The sequence below is a fragment of the Diceros bicornis genome, chromosome 17 (assembly GCF_020826845.1).
Source record: "Diceros bicornis minor isolate mBicDic1 chromosome 17, mDicBic1.mat.cur, whole genome shotgun sequence".
In the NCBI taxonomy this organism is placed as follows: Eukaryota; Metazoa; Chordata; class Mammalia; order Perissodactyla; family Rhinocerotidae; genus Diceros; species Diceros bicornis.
This window is the reverse complement of record NC_080756.1, coordinates 52,329,772-52,345,691: the sequence shown is the minus strand read 5'-3', so window position 1 is coordinate 52,345,691 and position 15,920 is coordinate 52,329,772. Positions and strand designations below refer to the sequence as shown.

The 15,920-nt window shown below is 33.7% G+C and overlaps 1 pseudogene; it reads left to right on the top strand.

Annotated features, from left to right (window-relative positions):
• The first annotated feature begins 1,735 nt into the window (after positions 1-1,735).
• Positions 1,736-11,670, top strand: LOC131415594 (killer cell lectin-like receptor subfamily F member 2; annotated as a pseudogene).
• Positions 11,671-15,920: the final 4,250 nt, after the last annotated feature.

Sequence of the window (15,920 nt, the reverse complement as noted above, 5' to 3'; positions counted from 1 at the left end):
AGATGAAGGCATATCAGAAGAATGTGGTATCACAAAACTGAAGAGAAGACTGTTTCAGGAAGAAGGTAATTATTAAAAAAAAAAAAGTTTAATGATTCTGAGTTTCCTGTAAGATAAGGGGTGAAATACATATGCTGCAATTAGCATCTGGAAGTTGTAGATGATTTTAGCGAGTCATTTTTCACTACAATGGCACCAGCAGGTTAGTGTGGGCTGAGGAGACTGGAGGAGGTTAACATTTCTTTCCATTATAATAAACGCTCTGAAACAAGGGTGACATTACACATCAAGCTTGTACAGAGAAAAGCAGGAGGGTAAATCAGTAGATCAGTTGATCTTAGACAAGACAAGAGGATTTCAATGTATAGACTGTTATTTCAGCCACTACTAACTAAAAGGTTTTAATTTTAACTTTTTTAAAAAAATAATACTCCCAATATATAGTATTCATAGTTATAACAGATTGATTGAACATACATTAAGTATATTTAAAACACTATTCACTAAGCACTGTTTTTCAAAGTATGGTGTGGTGTAGGACAACTGTATACACATCATTTTGTTTATTAAGGTGAAGATTATTGGGCTACACTCCAAACTTACTATATTTGTCGGGGTTCTCCAGAGAAAACCAATAAGATAGTTAGATAAATAGATGATAGATAGGTAGGTAGGTAAATTTTTTATAGAGAGTCGGCTCATGTGATTATACAAGCTAGCAAGTCAAAAATCTGCAGAGTGGCCTGGCAGGTCAGATACCCTGGACAGCTGATATTTCAGTTTGAGTCCAAAGGCCAGCTGCCACAGAACCAAGAAGAGCCAATGTTGCAGGTGAAGTTGGAAGGCACTACGGACTGCTGGAGAATTCTCTCTTGTTCAGGAGAGGCGAGTCATTTTGTTCTACTCAGGCCTTCAATTAACTGGACGAGGTTCACCCACATAACGGAGGGCAATCTGCTTTACTCAAAGTCCACTGCTTTAAATCTCATCCAAAACCATTTTAACAGAGACACTCAGAATAATGTTTGACCAAATATCTGGGCACCTTGTGGCCCACCAAGTTGATACATAATATTAACTACCACACTTACTCAAGGAAAATCTTTCTGCCAGGAATTATTCTGAAAAAACACTTTTGAAAAGTTATTCTTTTCAAAATTATTCTTATTCCCACTAATTTGAGACCAATTTATCTATTATTTTCCTGTTTTGCCTCATCTAAGCATTTTTATCTAGTCTCTACTAGTCAGATATGTTTCCAAATAGAAAAATGGTTATGTAAAAATTTTTGAAATTAAAAATTTTTATTCTTATCTAGTCAGACATTGGTCTTATTTGTTTGGAGTTTATTTCATTTTTTCTCTTACTAGAATATAACAGACATGCGGGTAGGAAGTATGTTTATCTTGTTCACTATTCTGTTCCTCCTACACTGCATATAAGTGGCTGGTCCATACTAAGTGCACAATAAATATTTATCAAAAAGAGTGGAACAAAATAGTCACCTTTACCTTGCATCATACAGAATTTTAGCAGGATATTAACATGTCTGTTCAGTCTCATTCACCAACACACCCTGTGTGTTTTTAGACAGCTGTGCCTGAGTAAATTTTGACTATTTCTGGACTTTTAGTTTTTGGTACATTGTGCCTAGGAGAAATATCCAAGGCTGAGACTATTATCCATTTTCTTTTTATTATTTTCTGGGTATTATCACATGAAAACATTTGAGAAGATGGAACAGGAAGATGGCTATATGATGTTGGATTGAAAGAATCATTTCAAATCCAGGTGGAGATCTAAAGGTAGGAATATTGTTTCCAGTCATTCAGGCTCCAGTTTAAAATTGCATTATTCTCTTAGGGAGATAATTATCTATGAATATTTTTAAACTGTTAAAATTAACTATATTCTGAGATTTTAAGAAATGGTCATAAATTGTCTAATATAGGTTATTTAGACTCACGTAAGCATCAACAATAAAAAGGAAGCATTTTTGCAGCCATGGGGCCAGAGAAATGCTAATAGGATGAGGTATAATCTCCTCAATATTGTAGCATAAGAATAAGAATGTAACTTTCAAATAAAATGTCTAAAATAGTATTTTTACAGAAATTATTCCTCCTATAAAGCATAAGGTTCATGGAAGCAATTATTTGAGTATGATATCTATATGAAGATTTCTATTATACTCAGAAGGTAAAGACCTAGTGCTGATGGTGGGAGTAGCAGTGGTCCTACAGTGTTTTACAGGTTAAAAAGCATTTTTATATATACATATTGTATTTTTTAATCTTCACAAAATATCCATGGGATTGGCAGAATAGTCCATTGGGAATGAGTGAAGGGCAAAAGCAAATATTAATCTTTAGTACTTTGGGCTGCTGTACCCTGGTTAAGGTTTTTTTTTCTTTTTTTCACATCCCTTACAGGTTCTATAGACAAGTTTAATAAACAACATACTGGTGTCTAAATTCAGTCTGTCTAAAATAAATAAATTTTTAAAACAATCTGTTGAAATAGCCAAGATCTAAACTGGCATGACCGGCCAGGAATTCAGAATTGCTGGTCACAACAATAGCTCTGCCATATGTACTATTGTTGAATGTCCATGTCCTATCTCAGTTTCCATCTAGCAAATTCAAGACTTTTTAAAAAAAAAATTAATTAATTAATTTTTAAAAAGACCTAATTGAAAACCACTTTAGATGGACTTCTGTACTTTTTTTCCATGAAGTGGTGTTTAATGTATGTATTCTGTAGCTATTTTTTTTGAAACAACCAGACCAATTTGTGGTTTCTATAATATTTTATTTTTCTCTTGAAACTCAGATTCTTGAAAATGTTGGGCTAAAATAAATGTTGTCTTATATGTAATATTGACATGGAAACATAAACTCTGAGGGCTTTTGGGATGAGATGTCTAAATACAGATGAGCCCTGAAACAACTTCTCTAAGGCAAACAAAGAGGTAAATGGTCTATTTTTGTATTGGGCAATTATATTGGTTTTAGTGTTTTTCCTAATGCAACAATGGAAAATATCACACCTTTCTATGATCACAAAAATATTCTACTTAATATAATTCTTTTGCACTTTGCATAGCATTTTGGCTGTAAAGTTGACAACCAATCTTATTCCTCAAATGTGTTCAATCCTTATATTGAAATCAATTACACTAATATGAAATTCTCCACCTATTTAACATTTAACATTAGGTGACTAATGTTAGTTTTCAGGAAATGATCTAAGTACACACTGTTTCCTGTTAACCAGTAATTCTAGGAGGCTGAATACACTGTAATAATTATTATAGCTTTAAACAAAGCCCTTAAAATTCAGGAGCAAATTGCTTCTTGTTAGGCACTAAGAATGATATTTACAGGCCACCACTGATCTTTTCTGACTCAGTTTTCTCTTCTGTAAAATATAAGTGGCAAAATGACATAATTGGTGCAATAATCATTCATTTGGAGAAGATGCTATTGAGAAGAAATCAATAAAATTTGACACTGATGAAATATTAGTAGGGACAACATTTTTTCCTAGTGATATTTTTTATTCTGATAAATTAGTGACAATTTCAATATTTATGTTTCTATTAAGTTTGTGCTTGTACTTTGACCAGTTTAAAAACATTTACCATGGCTTCCATAAATATTTACACCTACTCCTTCCCAAGATTATATATTAGAAAAGTTAAAGGTAACAAAATAGAATAAATTAATTAAAGCACAGAGAGTGGAAAGGGAAGAACATTGTAAAGAAAATGAAAAGCAGATGGAATAATGCTGTTGGATAAATCAACGGAGAGAACCACAGTTCAGAGAAAGTGCAACAGAGGGCTACAATGTAGATGGAAGCTATTCCTCATGGCACAACCCAGGCAAGACTTCATTTTCAGAGAGGAGAGTACAGAATGTAAAGAGAGGCCTAAGCAAAGCAATTAACTGAAAGACTTTCTAACGAATGTTCTTTAAGGTTGGTGTCTTGACAACCTCTTACCTCACTCACACATTGGCATTTGCTACCATATCATACGAAAAAACAAAAAACTCTTTTAAAACAATGAGATATAAAACTAGAATAAGCTAGGGCTCCTCTTTTATGGAGTGGTGGTTGGTGCAATAGAGTGTATGTCCCCTTGTTTTGTTCTGGGGTGGGAGACAGGAGTATTGTATTGGTCTACTGAATTGCTTGATTACTTCCTGTGCTCTTTCTATCTAAACGTTCATGGTAGCTAACCAAATATCCCAGAGCATAGAGAAAAGTGTCAGAAAAAAATCAACAAATGTAAATAAATACGAGAATATTTGAGACAATAACACAAAATGCTGTCCATCTGGAAGGACAACGTCTCTGTAACAAATTAGCAGAAGAAGAGAATGGGAGAAAAATGAAATATAAAATAACCAAAAAAATGATATAAAAATATTTTCAAGAGACAAAACAAAACCAAAAGACATGAATTTTCAGCTTATAAGAGCCAACCAAATTCAGAATAGGATACAAAAATAGGTTTAGATAGATGGATTGATGATAGATGATAGATAAATAGATAGACAGACAGATATAAACCTTCATCATATTTCAGGACACCATGGGTAAAGAGATGATTCTAAAAGTTTACATAAAGAATTAGTTTTCTGCCAAAGCAAAGAGAAACAAATTGGCATCAGATTTTTAAATACTCATAAGAAGACACCATTGTAGTAATGCCTTCAAAGCTATGAGCAAACTGGATTTACTATTAGTTTAAAACAAGGGTAATCAAGCTGTATAATTTTTCCATGTGTTCTTTCGGAACAGATAATGGAGGAGAGGCTGATTTTACATAGAGTAAAGCTAAACCAAGAATGTAATGGAAAAACATTTCAGGTTATCAACCGTTCTGTGTTCCTGGAAAGCAATTAATTCAGTCTACATGAAAGTGATTTATAAATAATGGAATCAAGAAGCTGAAGGGAATTGCTATGGTAAAAAGAAAAATTTTTTTTGTCTGGAACAAGAAGAAACAACATCAATTAAAAATTTCAGTTGAAAAAAGAAAATAATATTCAAAAAAGTGATAGGTATGAAGTTTAAGAATGCACACAATATTTAGAATTGTGTGATCAGCACTTAAAGGAATAAAAATAGATATGGTAAAAAGTGGCTAATTCTGGGGAAGGAGATGTGTAGAAACATAGAAGAAGAGTGAAACTGAACTTTTATTTCTATGCATTTATTTTGTGCTAGTATTTTTATTCTCATATACTTATATTGTTATTCATTTTTAAATGTTTCTCATTATATTTTTTCTTTGCATTGAGTATAGATAAAAAAGATGGATTTCCCCCAGAAAGTAAATATCAGCAGTCTAGCAGATAAGGCTTTTTTGTACGTGATGTGCTGCCCTATGTTTGAATCAAGAGATTTCAACCAACTGTCACGTGAATTTAGCCAAATTAAACATCAGTTTTTTAAACTTTCAGATGGGGATATAATAACTACATCACAGAAAATTTAGTGTAGATTAAACCAACTGTGACATTTAATTTTATGTGTCAACTGGGGTAGGCCACGCATGGTACCCAGATATTTGGTGAAACACTGGTCTAGATATTGCTGTGAAAGTACTTTTTAGATGAGATTAGCATTTAAGTCAGTAGACGTTCAGTAAAGTAGATTACCTTCCATAATGTGAGTGGGCTTTAAGAGAAAATCAGTTGAAGGCCTTAAAAAAAAATACTGAGGTTCCCCAAAGGAAAGGGATATTTGGCCTCCAGAGTGCCTTCAGACATGAGCTGCAGTATCAGCTCTTCCCTAGGTCTCCAACCTGCCAGCCTGCTCTGCACATTTTGCACCTGCCAGCCCCAATAATCACGTGAGCCAATTCCTTAAAATAAATCTCTCTGTGTCTCTCTCTCTATCCCTCTCTCCTCTCATTCTTCTCTCTCTCTCTCTGTGGAAATGCTGTTGAACATATTATACATATGTATAGATATGTATGTATACACACACAAATTCCACTGGTTCTATTTCTCTGGAGAACACTGACTAACACACCAATTAATATCTTATGGAGGCAGTATGTTGCAGTGGTTAAGAACATGAGCTATAGAGCCAAACTACCTGGGCCGGAATTTCAGCTTTGGCATTTATCTGTTGTATGGCTTTGAGAAAGTGATATAATCTCTTTGTGACTCATTTTCTCATCTGTAAATTGGGGGTGATAATAACATCTATTTTATAAGTTTTTATTTTATTGTATTCTTATATTTTTATTGTAAAAAATACAAGCAAAAATAGAGAGAATTGTATAATAAATCTCCATGTACCTTTCAAACAGCATCAAACGTTATCAATAAATAATCAATACTATTTCATCTGTATCTCCACCATCATTACTCCCCCAAACTAGATTACATTAAAGCAATTACCATACATCATGCCATTTAACATTTAAATATTTCAATATGCGATTCTTACAGTTAAGGATTCCTTTTGTTTAACACAATCACGATATTATTATTATCACTGTTGTGTTAGTGTTCTCTTGATGTGTAACAAAGTACCAGACACTTAGCAGTTTAAAACAACAATTATTTATTACCTCACAGTTTCCATAGGTTGGGAGTCTGGGAACAGTTTACCCCAGTCTTCTACTCAGGGTAACACAGGATATAATCTAGGTGTTGGCCTAGACACCTTTCTGGCACTGAGGTTTCTCCTGCAAGTTCATGTTGTTGTTGGTACAATTCATTTACTTGTGGTTGTAGGACTGAGGTCACTGCTTTCTTGCTGGCTATTATCCAGGACTGCTCTAAATTCCTAGAGGGCCTCTGCATTTCCTTACCATGTGTCACTCTCGTTCATCCTCTCAAGACATGGAAGCTTAATTCTTCAAAGAATTAAGAATTCTCTCAGAAAAGGCCCAGTTCCCTTCTTAAGATCTTGTACCTGATTAAGTCAGGCCTACCTGGGATAATCTTTCTTTCCATTAGCTCAAAATCAACTGATTGGAGATCCTTCTTTAGTCTTCAAAATCCCTTCATCTTACCATATAATATAACTTAGTCATGGGATGGGAGTGATATCACGTCATATTCACAGGTCTGACTCACACTCAAGGAGAGGGAAATACATAGGCCACGTACACCAAGGGGCAGAAATCTTGGGGGCTGTTTTAAAATTCTGTCTACCACAATTTCTAACAAAGTTAGCAATAATGTCTTAATGTCATCTACTATCCAGTCAGCATTAAAATGTCTTTTTTTCTTTCATTTGATTTGTTAGAATCAGAATCAAAAAAAAGACCACAATTGCATTTGGTTAAAATGTCTCTTGAGTCTCAGTCTGTAGATCCTCTCTACAGACATACCTTGAAGATATTGTGGGTTCAGTTCCAGACCACTGCAATAAAGCGAATATTACAATAAAGTGAGTCAATGAATTTTTTGGTTTCCCAGTGCATATAAAAATTATATTTATACTATACTGTATAAACTATTAAGTGTGCAATAGCATTATGTCTAAAAAAACAGTGGCCATACCTTAATTTAAAAATTCTTTATTGCTAAAAAATGCTAACCATCATCTGAACCTTCAGCAAATAGTAATCTTTTTGCTGGAGTACGGTACTGTAAAAAATGCAGTATCTGCAAATTGCAATAAAGCAAAGCACAATAAAATGAGGTATGCCTGTACTTCCTTTTATTTATTTATTTTTTTGCTACTTATTTGTCAGAAAAAAAATGGGTCATGGCTGTGCATAATTTCTCAAATTCTGGATTTTTCTGTTCATATCTCCATGGTGTCATTTAACATATTCCTCTATTTTATGAAGTTTTTTAAAAACTAAATATATTTTAGGTGCTTAGAAAACTACCTGTCCCATAATAATGGCTATATGTGTTTGTTGTTATTTTATGTAAAGGACCTGAGACAGAAATTGATACAAAGTGTTGCTCAGTACATGTTTTCCTCCATCTTCATTTCCATGATAATTCTTCTTATAGAAGATGGCACATTAACTATAACAACTCTTTTGGACAATTCGTGTCCACATTTTGCATCATTTTTTGGTGTTTTAACATATTACACTGATCACTTGGGGGTATTTTTAGAGTGTTCTGCAGCTCTACAGCTGTACTTTATTGACCAGTCTATCAATATCTGCACAATGGAGTTACTTAGTCCAAATGACTCATTTTCACTAATAATAGTGAAAAAAATAGCCACTCTCAAATCATAAATTGGGAGGTATATCTAAGGTCATTTTAGATCTTTTAGCACACAAGTATGAACTTGTATAGCTGAGATTAGAATTCAGTTATCCTGAGTCTTCAAATATTTTCACAAAATTATAATCACTTAGGATTGTCAACTCTTGTCCTGTTACAGAGTATATTATTAATGAGTCAAAGGTATATATGAAGTTTTATATATTAAAAATTAGTCCATATAGTCCTTTTCAAGTCATATCTGCTGATATTACATTTTTGTCATCTTAGCTGGACATATTAATTCAATTTCCTAAAATAAATTTTTACAATATTTTAGGCTCATAGATGACAGGCTAAATGTTAGCAATGAAAAATATGACATGCTCTGACTTATGGATATTTAATTCAACCATTCCACAATCAACAGTTGGACACTATAATTAAAGTGCTATATGATAGGAGATACAAAGATAAATATGACAGTCACCTCAAGAAACTTCAGTGAGGTAAAAGACACAGAGACGTTCACAAATTACTAGGACAGAAAATTTGTCCTTTGTTAAATGACACCTAAATGTTACAAATCTTAGAGATAGCAGAACTTATCACTGGTTAAAGGCTTTGTTTTTGAGGTGAAAATACTATTGAATATTAAAAGATAAGTATAATTGAGAAGATGAAGAAGGAAGAGAAGGCTATTCCAGGCTAAGGGAACAGTGTGAATGAAAAGCTCAGGAAGGTAAAAGTATCCAATGCAATGAGGTAAGTAATGGTAATGGTAAGTAATCTCACAGAAATGAAGTGTAGATTGTAAAGACAGCCTCAAGAAAAAGAATTAGAACCAGATAGTGGAGGGATTTAAACAAACAGGATTTTATTTTTTCAGTTAGTAATACACAATTGAAAATATTAGATATTTGTTCCCTCTAATTATGGAGGCCAGAATTCACAAGCTTTGTTCTCCCCAACCCATTACCCCAAATCCTGCTCCCATTCCAGAAAATATGCAGACTAATGAATTGATCTCATTCTTATTCTACTAATAAGAGCCGCCTTTTAATCAAAAAAAGCGAATTGGCAAAAATCTATTTTCCAGTCAATCATGTTTGACACTACTTTCTCTATTGACTGTAGAGTTTAATATTTTTCCTACATTTTTCTTCAGGAAATAATTATTTGTGCCCAGATGACTGGCTGTTGAACCAAGGGAAATGCTACAGGTTTTCCACTTCTTCTAAAACTTGGAAAGAGTCAACGCAATTGTACAAAGCTACAGGCACATTTGACTGTGAATCAAAATTTGAAAGAGCTGATGAGTAATCAAAAACAGGATCAAAGTGCCTAAGGAAGAATTGCTGGGTGCAATTCTAAGAAGTGAGGGTGGTTTAGAGTGATTGCTTTTTAACATTTATTAGCTGTAGTATAATTACTATTCTTGATGCAAAAAAAAAACAAACCCTATTATTTATGAAAGAAATTATTATTTACTGTTTCATCAGTGCCTAGACCTTGCTTTACTCTATAGAAGGCATCGAATTTTTTTGAATCAATAAATGAATCAATACACTATTTCCTTCACGGAAGTTTGTGAAGTCTAAAATCTGGGCAGCGTGGTTGGATTGGACTATATCTTACATCCCCAGGAAAACAATGGATGTGAATAAATGAACACCTTTCTGTGGAACAAAAACAGTAAGTTGCTATTTGATGGGGAGGGATGGTGGTGGTGATGCTGTTTCATTTATTGAAAGGTATTTTTAATTAAGCTTTGCTTTCCAGTCTTCTTATCTTTCTTCCTCTTTCCTCCATTCTTTTCTTTTTTAAAATTTTTTCTCTCCTTTTTCCTTCCCATCTCCCTTTTTCTTCTGTCCTCTCTCTCTTTCTTCTTTGCTTCCTCTCCTTTTTCTTTTAACATATACTAATGATGAGAAATGGGCATTAAAAGTGTTCATTATGACATCTGGAAATTATTAATTGTCAAAAACTGATAATTATTTTAGAATTGTTAAGCTGACAAATCTCATTTAAAATAATTTTAAGCAAATATTTTCCATATAGTAAATGCAAATATAAAATTCACCTATAAATAAAAGCATCAGGAATATATAAAAAAATCTCTTGAGCTAAAATCAGAAGTGTGAATTTGAAATTTTGTCCTTGGAAAATTCTGTTAAACTTGTTGATGTTAATTTCTTCATCTGTATGAAAAGAACAACGAAGCTTTCCTCACAATGTTCTTGTGTGAACAACATAATGTAACACATGCAAGAGTGCTTTAAAATTCTTGTGTCATATACATTTACATGTTCTCCTCTGTGCTCTCATTTTCTTTACATGTTACACCACTGGAGCGCCTGAGATATGGCGTGTTTGGAGCAAAGGCCATGAGTTCATTTCAGTCTGGATATTTATCTACTCCTAGATACTTCGTCTATTTATTATCGTCTTTTATGAACATAAAACCAAAGTATGAAGTAGTATTCATTCTTTGGACGTGCTTTAATTGCAATCTTTGACAGAAATTATTAAGAAATACTTAGGTTCTTTTATTTTCTTTGGAAACCAACATATTGTTAGGGCAGCACATCTCTTTTTAAAATCTTCCATTTCATTATTGAAGGAAAAATGATATTATAATACTGTTTGATTTTGTTTTTAAATGATAATCAGTAACTAGAAAGAATAGTTAAGGAAATAGCTCTCTCCAAAAATATTTTGTTCACACATTTTTCTAACCCTATCATACCATTGAAGTTAAATGAGTTTAACAGTCATCTAAACAGTTTTTACTTCAACTGTAAAAAAAATTTTTTTTCACTAGGTTACTGCTTCACAACTCCCATTGGTATGAGATATCTATCACCATGCAGTCTTTACCAAAAACTTCCATTTTAATATCTAACTACCTTTAAAGAAAATTATTTATGCTGCCGTGTGGAAAATGAATAGACGAGAAGCAAAATTGAAACTGAAGGTCACTTGGAAGGCTATGGCCAGAGATAAGGGAGAGGTAATAGCAGCCTGGGCTAGAAGTGAATGGATATACGGACTAATGTGAAGATAGAATATCCAGGACTTGCTGATATATGCAATGTGAGGGTTCAGAGGGAAGGAAGAGATGGGGATGCTTCTAATCTTCAGGCTTGAGCTTCCAGGGGAAGCAAATCAAGAGTGCCCAAATAGAATCACTGGGAACAAAAGAAGAATCCATTCTAAAGTCTTCACAGCATTTTGGCTGCTGATAGGTAATTAATACCTATACAAGTTTGGCTGGAGGAAATTTTAGAAAACACAACCATTATTTTAAGATAAATGCTTTAAAGAAGTCTGCCCTTTATTTCCTAGTTTTTCAGTGGTTGGACCAACTGATAACATGAGCTGTGCTGTCATGACAAGAAATCAGGTGTATTCTGAAGACTGTAACTCCCGATTTAATAGCATTTGGCAGAAAGATGCTGTCTGAACAACAAAAACAAATCTGTGCATTTAATAAAAAATTGGAATAAATATGTGTAGATGTTAACAATGCTCATCTTTTTTTCAGTGGATTACAAATTTATTTCTTTTTTATATAAATATAAAATTTTCCAATAATCTATACAGAAATAATACTTCAAAATGAGAAAATATAATAATTTATTTTTAAACAAGAAAACACAATTTCTTATTGTTTCATTGTCTAAAAAATAATGAAATTTAACCTTCTAATCCTGCCTTATTCCCTGTCTATATATGTCCTATAATGTGATTGCACAATTTATTCCCCTTTAATAAAATTTATATTTAAACATTATTATGTTAAGAATTGTCCCACTCCTTTAGTTTTTTTTTAACCTTGCCCATTTCCCCACCACACTCCCCTCTGGCAACCACCAGTTTGTCCTCTCTATCTATGAGTCTATTTCTGTTTTGTTTGTTCATTTCTTTTTTCTTAGATTCCACATGTAACTGAAATCATATAGTATTTGTCTTTCTCTGCTGACTTATGTATATAACACAGCTTCTTTATCCATTCATCTATTGATGGACACTTAGGTTGCTTCCATATCTTGGCTATTGTAAATAATGCTGCAATGAGTATAGGGTTGCATATATCTTTTGTAATTAATGCTTTCATTTTTTTTGATATATACCCAGAAGTGGAACTGCTGGATCATATGGTAGTTCCATCTTTAATTTTTTGAGGAACCTCCATACTGTTTTCCATAGTGGCCCCACCAATTTACATTTCCACCAACAGTCATAAGGATTCTTATTATCCACAGCCTTGTCAACTTGTTATTTCTTGTGTTTTTGATAATAACCATTCTGACAAGTGATAGCTCATTGTGGTTTTTATTTGCATTTCCCTGATGATTAGTGACTTTGAGCATATTTCATATGTCTGTGGGGCCATTTGTATGTCTTCTTCGGAAAAATATCTATTCAGATTCTCTGCCCATTTTTTTTTTTTTTTTTGTGAGGAAGATCAGCCCTGAGCTAACACCCATGCTAATCCTCCTCTTTTTGCTGAGGAGGAAAACCAGCCCTGAGCTAACATCCATTGCCAATCCTTCTCCTTTTTTTCCCTTTTTCTCCCCAAAGCCCCAGTAGATAGTCGTACGTCATAGTTGCACGTCTTCCTAGTTGCTGTATGTGGGACGCCACCTCAGCGTGGCCGGACAAGTGGTGCATCGGTGTGCGCCCGGGATCTGAACCCAGGCAGCCAGTAGTGGAGCGTGTGCACTTAACCTCTACGCCATGGGGCCCGCCGCCTCTGCCCATTTTTTAATCAGATTGTTTTTAGATACTGTAGTGTGTGAGTTCTTTATATATTTTGAATATATTTTGAATATTAACCTCTTATCAGATATATCATTTGCAAATATCATCTTCCATTCAGTAGGTTGGCTTTTTGTTTTGTTGATGGTTTCCTTTCCCGTGCAAAAGCTTTTTAGTTTGATGTAGTCCCATTTGTTTATTTTACTTTTCTTGCCCTTGCCTAAGGAGACACATCTGAAAAAATATTGCTAAGACTGATGCTGATGTCAAAGAGTTTACTGCCTATGTTTTCTTCTAGGAGCTTTATGGTTTTAGGTCTTACAGTTAAGTCATTAATCCATTTTGAGCTTACTTTTGAATATGGTGTAAGAAAGTGGTCCAGTTTCATTCTTTCACGTGTAGCTGTCCAGTTTCCCCAACAACATTTATTGAAGAGACTGTCTTCTCTCCATTATATATTCTTGCCTCTTTTGTCGTAGATTAATTGACCATATATGCATGGGTTTATTTCTGGGCTCCCTATTCTGTTCCATTGATCTTTGTGTCTGTTTTTGTGCCAGCACCATAATGTCCATCCACGTTGTTGCAATTGATGATTTTGTCTTTTTTTTGTGGCTGAGGAGCATTCCATATATAACACGTCTTCTTGATCCAATCATCAGTTGAACGACACTTGGGGTGCTTCCACTTCTTGGCTATAGTGAATAATGCTGCAATGAACATAGGGGTGCATAAGCCTCTTTGGATTGTTGATTTCAGGTTTGTTAGATAGATTCCCAGTAGTGGTATAGCTGGATCATAGGGTATTTCTATTTTTAGTTTTTTGTTGTGGTGATTATAGCCATTCTAACGGGTGTGAAGTGATATCTTAGTGTTGTTTTGATTTGCATTTCCCTGATGATAGTGATGTTGAATATCTTTTCATGTGCCTATTGGCCATCTGTATATCTTCTTTGGAGAAGTGTCGGTGCATTTCCTCTGCCCATTTTTTGATCAGGTTCTCTGTTTCTTTGTTGTTCAGTTGTGTGTGTTCTTTATATATTATGGAGATTAATCCCTTGTCAGATATATGTTTTGCAAATATTTTCTCCCAGCTGGTGGGTTGTCTATTCATTTTGAACCTGGTTTCATTTGTCTTGTAGAAGCTCTTTAATCTGATAAAGTCCCACTTGCTTATTTTTTCTTTAGTTTCCCTAGTCTGAGACGGCATGGGATCTGAAAACGTTCCTTTATGACCAATGTCAAATAGTGTGTTGCCTATATTTTCTTCTATGAGTTTTATAGTTTCTGGTCTCACCTTCAGGTCTTTGATCCATTTTGAGTTAATTTTTGTGAATGGTGATAGGAGATGGTCCACTTTCATTCTTTTGCATGTGGCTGTCCAGTTTTCCCAACACCATTTATGGAAGAGACTTTCCTTTCTCCATTGTATGTTCTTAGCTCCTTTGTCGAAAATTAGCTGTCCATATATGTGTGGTTTCAATTCTGGGCTTTCAATTCTGTTCCATTGATCCGTGTGTCTGTTTTTTGTACTAGTAGCATGCTGTTTTGATTACTATTGCTTTGTAGTATGTTTTGAAGTCAGAGATTGTGATACCTCTAGCTTTGTTCTTTTTTCTTAGGATTGCCTTAGCTATTCGAGGCTTTTGTTGCCCCATGTGCATTTTAACATTCTTTGTTCTATTTCTGTGAAGAATGTCCTTGGGATTCTGATTGGGATTGCATTGAATCTGTGGATTGCTTTAGGTAATATAGACATTTTAACTATGTTTATTCTTCCAATCCATGTGCATGGGATGTCTTTCCATTTCTTTATGTCATCATCGATTTCTTTCAATAATGTCTTGTAGTTTTCATTGTTTAGGTCTTTCAGCTCCTTGGTAAGATTTATTCCTAGATATTTTATTCTTTTTGATGCAATTGTAAATAGTGTTATCTTTTTGAGCTCTCTTTCTGTTAGTTCGTTATTAGCATACTGAAATATAACTGATTTTTGTAGATTGATTTTGTACCCGGAGACTTTGCTGTAGTTGTTGATTATTTCCAATAGTTTGCCAATGGATTCTTTAGGGTTTTCTATATATAAAATCATGTCACCTGCAAATAGTGAGAGTTTCACTCTTCGTTGCCTCTTTGGATTCCTTTTATTCCTATTTCTTGCCTAATTGCTCTGGCCAAAACCTCCAGTACTATGTTGAATAAGAGTGGAGAGAGTGGGCAGCCTTGTCTCATTCCTATTCTCAGAGGGATGGCTTCAAGCCTTTCCCCATTTTTTCTTCAGTTTCATGATCACAATAAAAGGGAAAAAGATTCTAATGGAAGAGATCTGTCTGCAATATTTTCAGATAGTTTGATTATATAAAAAGAAATAACAACAGAATCAATTTTTATTTCCTTTACTTTTCTTGTATCACTAGTTACAACCTCTAGTTCTATACTATGTTAAACAGTACCAACGAATGAGCATCTTTTGCTTGTTCTTGAACTTAAAAGGAATCTGCATAAAATTTCATTATTAAGCATCACAAAAATGCTGCATATAGCGTTAGCAATTTAAGGAAGTATTTTCCTATTCCTAGTTTCCTAATAGGGTTTATCTCAGATAAACATTGAATGTTATCAAATGCTTTTTGTGAATTTATTTAATAATCGCATGGTTTTACTTCTTAAATCTTTTACTGAGGAAGCCTACACTGATTGATTTTCTGATATCAAAGCCTTCCAAAGACAAATCCACTTGAATATAAATTGTTAACTACATTGTTTTATTTAGTTAATATTTTATTTGGAATTTCTACTTCTAATTTCATAAGAGAATTTGTCCATTACTTTTTGTTTTGATCTTAGCTTATTTTATTTATTTATTTATTTATTATGGTTTATTTGGTAACATTGGTTTATAACATTGTATAAATTTCAGGTGTACATCATAAAACTTCTATTTCTGCATGG